Raw genomic sequence first — 14,175 nt, 5'->3', positions numbered from 1 at the left:
AGGGAGGAGAGATGAGGAGAATAACTAAGCAATCTTGGAGAAGATTCCTATTTTCTCTGATCCCATTCTCCTATGTCATTATTCGAAGAACTAATTGGGTTTCTGATCTTGTCCCACAGCAATAGGATCTTATCCATAACTACATAAACCATAGACACTACCAGGTACAAATCTCCTCGGGTAAAGGCTTCTATAGCTGGTTGACCAAAATGAGGATCCCAAATTCCATGAGCAATGGGTCTTACATGTAAGGGATCGCGTACCCATGCTTCAAAATTGCCTTTCCAAGCCACATGGAACAAATTACCAGAGGTCCACAGAAAGATTATTGCCAACAGACCAAAGTGGGAAGCAAAAATTTTATGATAAAGGCGTTCTTGGGTAATATCATCATGACTCTCAAAATTCATGTGTGGTCGCAATACCGAACCAAATACGACGAGTAGTTGTGTCCTGGGCCAAGCCTTGGCTAAACTTTGGAAATCTTGATGCCATATACCTTTCAAATCCTCCTAGCCTTTATCCTATTGCAATAATTCTTTCCAGGAAGAACGCCCATGTTGTGACGATTCCACCCAGAAGGTAATGAGCTACTCCTACAGCACGTCCCTGTACAATGCTCAAGTCTCTGGGCTGGATAGCAGGAGCAACCTTCAATTTGTTATGGGCCCAGACAATAGATTCAATGAGTTCTTGCCAATACCCACGGCTGCTGAATAAGAACATTAAACTAAAGGCCCAGCTTTTTAATGGCAGTTTTATCCATCACTTTATTATAAAAGGGAAAATTATCAAAGGGAAATCTAGTTCGTTCCTTCATAAGGAAAAATATCCATATTTTCATGAGCAGGATTAAGCAATGGGTTCAAGCCGGTTATTCGAAGGCTTCCTCGATCTCTATATCTACACTAATGAAAAAATCATAAGATCAATAAGATTAGATCTTGAGAGCTGGTAGTGATTTATTTGCGTGTTCAGAACAGGCAAACCCTTGTATGGCTTCTTCCATTTCTCGATTGAAACAAGTATTACCAACAGTTGTTCGAATGTATATATTAAGGATTTATCCCATTATACCTTTTCTTATTCAATAATGTTCATGGATTTCATGGAAAGTACCCAAAGATTCATATTGAACTTCGATAGGGGCTTCTTGGTTCACTGAGGTAATGATACGTAAATCCACTTCCCCCCACCGGCGCCATAAGGGGCTGTATAAGTCAACTCATTTCTGTCAGTAAGCTCTGAGCACATCATCATAACTATAAAAGGAAGGTTTCTTACAAGAAAAGCTTTTATTTTCCAAGTGATATGGATGGTACCTATTCCCATAAATACCTTGACTATGTTGGACCGTTGATATATAAAGTCCAAGAAGCATATCCTGAGTCGGTATAGAAATAGGATCCCCGATTGCTAGAGACAAAATATTTGTCTCAGAAAACATGAGTAAACGAGCTTCTGCTCTAGCTTCCAGAGATAAAGGTACATGGACAACCATCTGATCTCCATTGAAGTCTGCATTAAATCCCCCACAAACCCATGGATGTAAACGAATGGCACGTCCTTCTACTAAAATAGGTTGAAATGCTTGTATTCCCAATTTGTGTAAGGTAGGTGCTCGATTCAACAATATGGGATGTCCTTGCATAACCTCCTGAAGTACTTCCCATACAATGGGTCCCTTATCTCGAATCATACTTTTAGCAGTTCTTAGGTTGGGATCAATATGTCGTCCGATGAGACTACGAATTAAAAATGCTTGAAAAAGCTCTATTTTTATTTCTGAGGGTAATCCACATTGGTATAATGATAGAAAGGGACCCACCACAATAACGGAACGACCTGAATAATCAACTCATTTGCCTAGTAAATTTTCATGAAATCTTCCCTCTTTGCCTTCGATCACATCTGAGAACTATTTATAAGGCCTATTAGTACTGTCTCTCATTGGTTGTCCACATATACCATTATCGAGAAGTGCATCTACGGATTCCTGGATCAATTTTGTTTGATAAATAACAAATGACTGAGATCCACTTCTTGCTAATAAATTTGTAAGAGTCACTATCTAATACCTGGGTCCCTGGTATCCTGTTTGTATGAGGGGTCCAAGAAAAGCAGAAAAAATCAGTCATACAAAACTATTTTTAACGAAATGAACAATATGATTAACTGGATTGTTCTTTATCCAACTGAAAAATGGCAATATTCATTATATTGTCGATACAATCTGTACATACTATGATAAACACCTTTACTCCACCATTCATTTTGTTACACATGAACTCTTCCATCTTGGAGAGATGGCTGAGCGGACCAAAGCGACGGATTGCTAATCCGTAGTACAGATCATCCGTACCGAGGGTTCGAATCCCTCTCTCTCCATTCGTCCACCATTGATCCTGAAAACGAATAACCCCGAATCTTTCTACGGAACGGAAAAGGCTCATTAACCTAGAGACTTCCTATTTTGACCTTTTTTTTCATTGCATAGCAAAAAATGATAAAGTTATCATTTTGACTGAGCATTTGAACTCAGTATTTTATTTTTTTCCCGCAGTGCAGTAAAGTATTACTGTTTATGGAACAGTAATAGCTCCACTCTTTAGTAGAAAAATGATATTTTTTCATCAAAAATTATATCTAAATTAGTCCATAAATTGCAAAGGTATCGTTCATGAACGAATGGAACGATTAGAATATCTCGTTTCTTTCCTCTTTTTTTATCAATATAAATGGGACCAATCCCTACATTGTGTATTGGTACATACAAACGATAAAATATCTTTGCCTCTCCTTGCTATTATGTATGAAAAAAATTGTTTCAAACCTGTTCCATCATTAGCAATGTCCAAGTGAATACATGTTCACTTTCGACATGATCCGGGTCTAGCTCGATAACATGATCTCTTCCAATCCAATGTGAGAAAGTTACATAGTGTCTACTTTTTCTGATAAAGGGGTGTTTGCATGGGTTTGCCTTGGCATCGTGTTCATACCGTCGTATTGAATGATCCTAATCCTGGTCATCTTATCATATCCTGGTATGTTGGAACCCTTAGAAAATTACAATCTTCACCACGTAATAGTGCACCTACATGTCTCCATCGACATTGTTCTTCGACTAGAAGACCTAGAGCCAACTATCGAGACTTTTGATTGTTCGGACACATACTCCATGAGATGGCCGACGCATGTTTATTGCCCGAGATAAAAAATTCGAGTTGGTAGGAAAAGAAAAATAGTAATTGAAGTTTCTTGTGATAATGGGATATAGTACCCCTATCCCTATATAGGGATATGGGTACTATATCACATTATTGTTTTGTGTACCCATTCTGATTATGATATAAATCAATGGTGTGGAGTAGAGTAGTCTGGTAGCTCGCAAGGCTCATAACCTTGAGGTCACGGGTTCAAATCCTGTCTCCGCCAGACCAGACAATACGAAGTGTTTTTGTCCGGAAAGGATTTCTCTCTCACTTATCAATTTATAATTGAATTATAAGTGAGGAAAAGAAACGATCAATACATGAACTATTCTTTTTCATATTCCATGTGAAGGGCGGGTAGCGGGGATCGTACCCGCATCTTCTCTTTGGCAAAGAGAAATTTTACCATTTAACCATACCCACATTTCAATTATATGAATATCTATATATTCATATAATTGAAATGGAAAATACATATATGTTCAATCCCATTCGTAAGTAGATACCATTTTTGAATGGTCCAATTATTAATTCAATTACGGATATGGAAAACCCCTCCTCCTTGGGCCTGAAGTAAAAGGCCCTTCAGAAAACCTATAAAGCCCTCTGGGAGGAGGGGGAGGGAGTGTTAACCTAAAACATCTAGAACATATCTAAGATATGAAAGAATTAAGGATACCTACAAAAAGGACTAATCCGATCCATAATGATACACCCGAAAACACAACATTTTTGCTACTTGACCAACCATCGGGAGAGGCAAGTGCAACAGGTACACCAATCACTAGTAAAAATGAAATAGAAATTAATGCAAACATAGCCGATTGGAAAGCAATAGTCATGGTTGTGATCTTACAAGCTCCCAACAGATTGAATAGACTATACCATCCGATCCCCAATTTTCAATTCTGATAAAATGCACTATTGAAAGGATTTGACCATAAATTGATCGAGCTTTCAAACTTTTTCAATTTGATATTTGAGTGTGAGAGGAGATGGAAATTCATTTCTTTTGTTTCCATTCCAGATGATGAAAAATCATGATATGTCACAGGTATAGTTGGTATCGACCCGACTTTATGCTTATAGTTAGGGATTATACGAAGGGGTAGAATAAAAGTTGTCCCCGGGAGAGATGGCCGAGTGGTTAATGGCTCCGGTCTTGAAAACCGGTATAGATAAAAAAACTATCGAGGGTTCGAATCCCTCTCTCTCCTTTTTTTTTTCAACAATTTCATTTACCGGTCCAATAAAAAAAGAAGAGAATAGCTCGGCTGTATATAGCCAACCTACAAGGATCCAGTTGGAAAAAGAGTATTTGAAAAGACTCCTATCCCGCCGATATGGGAGATAGATGTAATGAAATTGAACCGATTTTTCTTCCATCTGGTTTGAGCTATTGTTTCAGTTAAGAGGATTCATGGAAAGGACAGGTTCGAAATCACGATCAATCCCTTTCTCGAATCTTGCTACAGCTGCACGAGCCCTTCCTGCATGCCACAAATGACCTACGAAGAAGAAAAATCCTAGAACGAAATGGGAGGTGGATAACCAACTTCGGGGAGAGACATAATTCATCGCATTGATTTTGGTAGCTACACCACCCACAGAATTTAAAGAACCTAAAGGAGCATGAGTCATATACTCTGCTGAACGTCGTTCCTGCCAAGGTTGGATGTCTTTTCTCAACTTGCTCAGATCCAAACCATTAGGGCCCCTTAGGGGTTCCAACCAAGGAGCACATAGATCCCAAAAACGCATCGTTTCCCCTCCAAAGATAATTTCTCCAGTCGGAGAACGCATAAGGTATTTACCTAAACCAGTAGGTCCTTGGGTAAACCCCACACTAGCTCCAAGATGTTGGTCTCTAACTAAAAAAGTAAACGCTTGAGCTTGAGAGGCTTCTAGGCCGGTGGGCCCATAAAATTCACTGGGATAAACGGTATTGTTGAACCAAACAAAACAAAAAGCAATATAGCCAAAGAGGGATAGAGGCGCTAAACAATAGGAAAAATAAGCTTCTCCGGACCATACGAATGCACAGCGAGCCCATGTAAAAGGTTTGGTTAAGATATGCCAGATACCACCGAAGATACAAATGGAACCTAACCATACATGTCCTCCAATTACATCTTCTAGATTGTCCACACTAACGATCCATCCTTCTCCTCCGAAAGGAGATTTCAATAAATAACCAAATATAGCACTTGGGTTAAGTGTCGGGTTCGTAATTTTTCTTACATCTCCACCGCCAGGAGCCCAAGTATCATATACACCTCCAAAATACAAAGCTTTTAGCACTGGAAGAAAAGCACCAACACCTAGCAAGATTAGGTGAATACCCAAAATTGTGGTCATTTTGTTTCTATCTTTCCATACATAGCCATAGAATGGAAAAGATTCTTCTAAAGTTTCGGGTGTAGTTCGAAACAAATTAGGTCCATAACTCTTTAAAAAATCGTTTTCAAAAGAACAAGAATTTTATTCTCTGCATTTTTCATCAAAAGCGGCAGCCCGTTCATAGAGAGAACGAATTTGGCATTCAGATATTCCCCAAATAAATCCCCTAGCTAATTCCTGGCAAAAGATACAGGATCTGAAAATAGAAAACTTATTTTACCAATGAAATGCTCTTTGAGTAATTGCCTCGATTCAGAATCATTTTTATTTTTCTATCCGAGAAATAATAGGAAATAGATACATTACATGGGGAAAGCCATGTGCAATGAGAATTGCAAGCATGGTTTGGGGAGAGATTTCTCGCTCTTACTGATATTGAAGAGCAGATCATCCACTCCATCCGACGAGCTCCGGGTTTGAGTCCCAGGAAACCCGGATCAAATTTCTGATAGCTACCTCTGTGCACTTATTCTGGTTCTGGATCTAATCAAGTTTTTTTTTAAATTTGTTTCTATTCACAGGGAACGAACTATCGCACTACGGGTTCTCCAGAAAGGTGATAAATAATTGATATTCCACTCATATAAATTTATTAATAATTTGGTTCCAGAATTTCGTTGCACTTCGTTATAGCGAAAAAAAAAATACTTATTCGATCCTATCTGTTCTCATTCCAATTGATCTTCCATTTCTGGAACCAGGAATAAATAATTTGACGGAGTATCTAACCACAGATAGATCTATAGAGTGTGGAGTATATCTAAAAAAGATAGAGTCTATCTAAAATACCTCTATATTCTATCCATGTAGTATAGATTCAGTATCTATCCCGTTGGGATATATATTTAAATTCCATCCCAGATATTGGTTGACATTGATACATGGATCATATTATACTGTAAAATAACAAGCCTTATGCTTGGGAGCCTCTGATGATTTTATAAATGAAGTTCTGAACATGACCGCAATTATAGAAACACACGAAAGCACAAATTTATGGAGTCGCTTCTGCGACTGGATCACTAGCACTGAAAACCGTCTTTAAATCGGATGGTTCGGTGTCTTGATGATCCCTACCCTATTGACCGCAACCTCTGTATTCATTATTGCTTTCATCGCAGCTCCTCCAGTAGATATTGATGGTATTTGTGAACCTGTTTCTGGTCCATAGGATATTATTATAGTCCTCAAATTTCCCTCTTTCCTCATTATTATTATTATAGGATATTATTGTCGTAATATCAACTATTTCCCAACCTTAGTAAGGGGAGATTACCATGGATCCCAGGTCCTGATAAGATGGTGGAAAAGCAATTACTATCTAATACCTAGTGGTTGGACCGTATTTTTAGGTACGAACAGTTCAATCTTTCGGAAATAAATAGATAATAAATAAGGTAATGATTCAATCCCCCCCGGAAAGACGAAAGGACATTTTTTACAACTTCCTCTTATTTTAGGAAATCCTCAATCATCCTGGTTAATCCGACGTATTCGGATCGCCTAATCAAGAATTTGAGACAGATTAAGTGATCCATTCCATATTATGATAATATATAGATCTGTAGTGACCATCTTCTCAATTGTATAAGAACTAATTCTTTGGCAATGATCCTGTGTCATGATGACTATATTTTCGCGATATTCTCTTATCTATATGGATAAAGCACACAATTGCTGGGTAGGCATTTCATCCTCATTATGCAATGCTCGATCATTTAACTCTTTCTTTGTTCAGATCATAATCGAACTGGAATACTCAATTTCACTTCGAACTTGAGCAGAGAGTAGCAATCTCTCTTCAGAGCGAAAAAGAGTTTTTGCTTCTTTTTTTTAGTTACTTGATCCGGATGAGAGGAAACTTTGACGTCCAATCCTGAAGGGGGGGAATCTTAGAATAACCTATCCAAATCTTTTTCTTGCTAGGCCCATAGCTAACAAACCAACTTTATTGAGATCACGGGGTACACTCGATTATGAGATTCAATCCTGGAGAGACATTATTCCTCATTACCTCTCTGCTCGTCCTTATTACCTCTTTCCTCGGGGTTCTAGAACATGTAAAGAGAGAGAAATAGCTACTGGGGGAGATGCTATCGGGAAACAACTAATGGGTCTGGATCTGCAAATGATTATAGATCGTTCACATATGGAATGGAAGAACTTGGTGGAATTGAAATGGAATAGATTGGAAGAGAACCAAGAATCTACTGTGGATAGATGGGAGGATGAAAAAATTAGAAGAAGAAAGGATTTTCTGGCTGGACGCATGAAATTGGCTAAACATTTTCTCTGAACAAATATAGAACCACAATGGATTGTCTTATGCCTATTACCAGTTCTTCCTCCCGAACCGAGGCCAATCGTTCAATTAGGTGAAGCTGGACTTATTACCTCGTCACATCTAAATGAACTTTACCGAAGAGTTATCAATCGGAATAATACTCTTACAAATTTATTAGCAAGAAGTGGATCTGAGTCATTTGTTATTTATCAAACAAAATTGATCCAGGAAGTCGTAGATGCACTTCTCGATAATGGTATCTACGGACAACCAATGAGAGACAGTCATAATAGGCCTTATAAATCGTTCTCAGATGTGATCGAAGGCAAAGAGGGAAGATTTCGTGAAAATTTACTAGGCAAACGAGTTGATTATTCAGGTCGTTCCGTTATGGTGGTGGGTCTCTTTCTATCATTGTACCAATGTGGATTACCCTCAAAAATAGCAATAGAGCTTTTTCAAGCATTTTTAATTCATAGTCCCATCGGACGACATATTGCTCCCAACCTAAGAACTGCTAAAAGTATGATTCGAGATAAGGGACCCATTGTATGGGAAGTACTTCAAGAGGTTATGCAAGGACATCCCATATTGTTGAATCGAGCACCTACCTTACACAAATTGGGAATACAAGCGTTTCAACCTATTTTAGTAGAAGGACGTGCCATTCGTTTACATCCATCGGTTTGTGGGGGATTTAATGTAGACTTCGACAGAGATCAGATGGCTTTCCATGTACCTTTATCTCTGGAAGCTAGAGCAGAAGCTCATTTACTCATGTTTTCTGAGACAAATCTTTTGTCTCTAGCTATCGGGGACCCTATTTCTATACCGACTCAGGATATGCTTCTTGGACTTTATATATCATTGGTCCAAAATAGTCAAGGTATTTATGGGAATAGGTACCATCCGTATCACTCGGAAAATAAAAGCTTTTCTTGTAAGAAACCTTCCTTTTATAGTTATGATGATGTGCTCAGAGCTTACCGACAGAAACGAATTGACTTATACAGCCCCTTATGGCTCTGGTGGGGGGAAGTGGATTTACGTATCATTACCTCAGTAAACCAAGAAGCCCCTATCGAAGTTTAATACGAATCTTTGGGTACTTTCCACGAAATCCATGAACATTATCGAATAAGAAAAGGTAGAATGGGAGAAATTTGATGCAACTGTCGAATATAAAAATATTTCAATTTTTTTATTCATATATCTAGGGAGTAGTTGCTTTAAGACAAATTATATCTCCCTAGATATACCCATCTTGTCAGATATTTCTTTCAAATATTGCACGAAAGAGAGATATGTCAAATATTCTCGTGACTCTCCAAAAGAACTTGGGTAAAGGAAATGAAGAGATGAAATGAAACCAACCATTTTATGAACCCGAAACTAATTCTTGGGTGGATCAATTGCAAAAAAATTTTGTAGAACTTCCAATACTTGTCCGACAGATTCCTTCCCGAAGTGTTCAATTCTCATTAGATCTTCTCGACTGTAATTTAAGAGGTCCAATAATGTATGTATATTGGCTCTTCTGAGGGAGTTATTGGCTTAGCATTATTCATTGGATATTTGCTCAATATTGGGTGGGAGAAATATCCTCCCCTACTCCCCTTCTCTCCCCTTCTCTCCCCTTCTCTATCTCTACCCCAATCGAATATGACTGGGAATCATTATATTATTTATCCATTTGAAATGCAATGTTATTATCCTCCCCTAGTCGATTTGGAAGAGTGAGTAAAACGATCGTTATCAATTGACCCTTACTTCTCCTTTCTTTCCCTTGAAAGAATCTACATTCAAACAATGTTCCGTTGTAATCGTAATCTGGATTGCGTCATTGAATCTAATTCGCGCTATAATCGTTAGGATTCCAAAGGAATCTATGGATCTCACCCCAATGAAATGGGGAGTGATATTCCATCGAGCCTGCTTAGCTCAGAGGTTAGAGCATCGCACTTGTAATGTGACAGTGATCGGTTCGATCCCGATAGCTGGCTCTTTTCCGTTCCGTTCCTCTCATTTCCATAATCTACAAAGTTTTGTTAGGATCAAGATGGAATGGAGAATACTCTTACGATCGTTCGTCGGGTCTGTCATGCCATGATCATTTACTCCCAACTAGGAACGGGATGAATGAAATGATTGGAGCTGTTAGGATCAATAACAAATTGGAGAAAGATCTTTGTTTTCCATATAAAAGAATTCCAGTAGTACTCATACGGGTTATACTATTCTTTCTTCTTTCTACCAAGCTACCTAGTACCAAGGAGACTCTATTATATAGTAAAATCCTGATATCCTGGAAAAGCAATTACTATCAGATATTCCAGGGACCAACCCACAAAAATGAAACGATCTCTGCGTAGCTAGTCATCCACAGTATCAAATAAAGTACAAGGAAAGAGCAATAGACCGGACCAACCCACGAAAACGAAACGGTCTCTGCGTAGCCAGTCATCCACAGTATCAAATAAAGTTTTTTCTTCTTTAGAAGACTTTCCAAGGGCTATAGTCATAGCGATCCTCCTATTTCACTATTTCGACCATTTCCGAGCACCCTATATGATCAAAAGGTATACGATGAATTAGGGACAATTTTTCATCCATCATCCTTTCAAAAAAAAATAGGGTTCCGAAGATTCATTGTTGGAACAAATATTTGAAACTGGACCGAACCGATTCAATATAGGTAATTGCATGATCGCTCGATCCCGAGTTTTCAGAGTTCCTATCTGATCCTCGAATAACCTATTGAATAACATCGATGGAACAATTTAAGGGGAGGGAAGTGCGCTTTCTGCCTTCCATTGACCAAATTATATTCACAAGATATATTCCATTCAATATTTTTTATTCATTCTTGTCTTGAACCTTCTGCAATGCAAAAAAATGAAAAGGAGTATTTCTATTCTTTCTCATCCAACCCCAATACTTTTACCAATTAACATCTTAGAAGATTTTACAAAACCTTTATCACTTAGTTTTCGACTTTTTGGAAATATATTAGCTGACAAATTGGTAGTTATTGTTCTTGTTTCTCCGGTACCTTTAATAGTTCCTATACCTGTAATGTTCCTGGGATTATTTACGAGCGGTATTCAAGCTCTGATCTTTGCAACTCTCGCTGCAGTTTATATAGGTGAATCCATGGAGGGTCATCATTAAATCACTGTCCAATCAGACAGAATATTTTCTAAGTATCGTACCAACGCATGACTTGATATGTATGGTAGAAGCAAATCAGATTTCTTAGTAAAAAGAGCTTGGTAACAAGATTTAAGATCAGTTAACCACTTCTGTCCATTAGATCTCCAAATAGAGTGGATCCGATTGGTCCATTTGTATAGAAATATGATAATAGGATCGAATAGGTTAACTAATCGGAGTTGTTTGAGTAAAGAATGTACCGGCGTAGAACGATTAAATTTTTGTTCCCATTAAGGGGAGGATTTTTTCGAACATGTTTACTTTGTATATAGTTCGTTTCATATATTAATCCATTTATATTGATTATAAGCCTTATAGATTATATGGATTAATATCACATCTATAGATGTGATATATAATGACTTATAGGCTCTTACGCAATCTATTCTCTCTCCGTGATAAGAATTCATATGCCCAATAAAATGGAATCTTTATTTTGAATATTATGAAGAATAAATCTTTTTATGATGAAATATTTGCATAAGGGATACCCTATTCGTTGATATTATCACTTTGATATCATCAATAAATATTTTTGTTCTTAGTTGTTCGTAAGAAATCATTCCATAATTTTACCATTGGTGAACACTCAATAGATGAAACTGTCGTATTATCAACTATTTCCCAACCTTAGTAAGAGGAGATTACCATGGATCCCTTAATTTCTGCTGCTTCCGTTATTGCTACTGGATTATATGTAGGGCTTGCTTCCATTGGGCCTTGCATTGGCCAGGGCACTGCTGCGGGCCAAGCTGTAGAAGGTATTGCGAGACAACCAGAAGCAGAAGGTAAAATACGAGGTACCTTACTACTAAGTTTAGCTTTTATGGAAGCTTTAACTATTTATGGACTAGTTGTGGCCCTAGCACTTCTATATGAGAATCCCTTTGTTTAATCCTGAAAAAAAAGATCCCTACACCTCATCATTACATTAGTATTTCTCCAATAATTTACTTGTTAAACTGCAGGAGAGGCTGATCTGAATAATTAGCAAATGAATTATTCTTCCTATAACTATACTTCGGTCGGAAAGATTCATGACGCGTGCGGCAGGGAAGGGAGTGGATAGGGCAAGAAAATTCTTTTTATCCTTATAAAAGACCTTGGACTAAGTTAAGTATCCCAAATATTATTATCCGGAACTAGATAGGATCAAATAAGAAAATAACAAAATTTTGTAGAACATATCCTTATCTATGAGGGGAGAGCGTATGAAAAATTGATCCTTTCATTTCCTTGAGTTATTGGCCTTCCGCTAGGGGTTTCGGATCAAATACCAATATTTTAGAAACAAATATAATAAATTCAAGTGTGGTGCTTAGTGTACTGATCTATTTTGGAAAGTGAGTGTGTGTGAGTTGTATATTCGAATAATATGGTTGGGCCCAACCAGTTGCACTTTGGAGATAGAAAAGTGCATAATCTCAATGAATTACTTCTGAATGGGGAATAGCGAAGAACTATAGCATTTCGTAATTGATTTGGAAATGAACTCTTAGTTTATAACAACCAATGAAGGAGGACCAGTAGAATGGCTAAAGCTGAACTGTTTGAAGTCTAAGCACAACTAACTGGGTATTCTTTCCACCGCTGTGTCAAGATGAGATGGATTCAAAGGCATAGTTGGAGATTGATCTGATATATAACATTCCTATCAATGGAATAATTTGATCTATTTACTAAAAAATAGTCCCAATCTCCCATCCAATTTTAGTTCCAATGCTGAACTGACCACCTAAACAGAAGGGAATTTATGCGATAGAACAAAAAGGAGGAGGCACAAATTAATTGATTGAATGGAACGATTCAATTTTCATGAGGGAAGAAGAGGAGAGGAAAGGGGAAGCAGAAACAACATAAAGCTTTCTTGATAATTGCAAATCCCTTTTGCTGGAAGAGCCCTTCGGAGATCTCAGTCTTTTATAAATTGATTCTAATCTTCCGTAAACGGAACGGAAAGGGCAAGCTTGGCGTGAAGGGAACGCATATGTTCCTGGGGAATAAAAAAGAACTAAGAAGGAGAGCCGAATGAATCGAAAGATTCGTGTTCGGTTTGGGAAGAGATTATGAATTCGTGAAATTTGTGAATAGATAATCTACTATCATTAAGTAATCTATTAGATAACCGTAAACAGAAAATATTGGAGACTATTCGGAATTCGGAAGAACTATGTAAAGGAGCTATCTATTAGCTCGAGAAAGCTCGGGCTTGCTTAAGGAACGTGGAAATGATAGCGGACGAAATCCAGGTAAATGGAAACTCCCAAATAGAACGAGAGAAAGAGGATCTCCTCAATACTACTTCTGAGAATTTGGAACAATTAGAGGATCCCAAGAATGAGATGATTTACTCTGAACAACAAAGAGCATTTGGCTAGATCCGACAAAAAGTTTCTCGCCAAGCTTTACGAAGAGCTATAGGAACTTTGAATAGTCATTTGAATACTGAGTTACATTTACGTACGATCGATCACAATATTGGCCTGCTTAGAACCATGATGAACACAAATGATTAGTTGTTATATGTCCTATTTCTCAATAGATAATTAAAAAGGTTAAGGACCTATTTCTGAACAAATAATGAATAAGTGCTAATGGGAGGTATTAGACTCGACGAAATTAGTAGTATTATACGGAAACAGATCGAACAATATAACAACGAAGTAAGAGTTGGTAATCTTGGCACCGTACATCAAGTAGGAGATGGCATTGCTCATACTCATGGTCTTGATGAAGTAATGGTAGGGGGTTAGTGGAATTTGGAGGTGGTACAGTAGGCATTGCCCTAAATTTGGGATCGGATAATGTTGGAGCTGTATTAATGGGCGATGGCTTGATGATACAAGAAGGTAGTTCCATGAGAGCAACAGGAAAAATGGCTCAGATACCAGTAGGTGATGCGTATTTGGGTCGTGTTGTAAATGCTCTAGCCCAACCCATTGATGGTAAGGGTAAAACTTCAGCTTTCGAATTTCGACTGATTGAATCTTCCGCTCCAGGTATTATATCAAGACGTTCTGTATATGAACCCCTTCAAACGGGGCTTATTGCTATTGATTCTAT

The 14,175-nt window shown here is 37.8% G+C and overlaps 1 non-coding gene across 1 annotated transcript; it reads left to right on the top strand.

Annotated features, from left to right (window-relative positions):
- The first annotated feature begins 4,344 nt into the window (after positions 1-4,344).
- On the top strand, positions 4,345-4,432 carry TRNAS-UGA (transfer RNA serine (anticodon UGA)). Its single transcript has one exon. It is a non-coding gene; the product is annotated as a tRNA-Ser (tRNA).
- The last annotated feature ends 9,743 nt before the right edge of the window (positions 4,433-14,175 follow it).

Source organism: Pinus tabuliformis, chromosome Q, assembly GCF_031772625.1.
Source record: "Pinus tabuliformis cultivar Carrire ecotype Pingquan chromosome Q, CPIR1, whole genome shotgun sequence".
NCBI classification, from domain to species: Eukaryota; Viridiplantae; Streptophyta; class Pinopsida; order Pinales; family Pinaceae; genus Pinus; species Pinus tabuliformis.
Note: the sequence above shows the minus strand (reverse complement) of the source record. Positions and strands in the feature narration are given on the sequence as shown.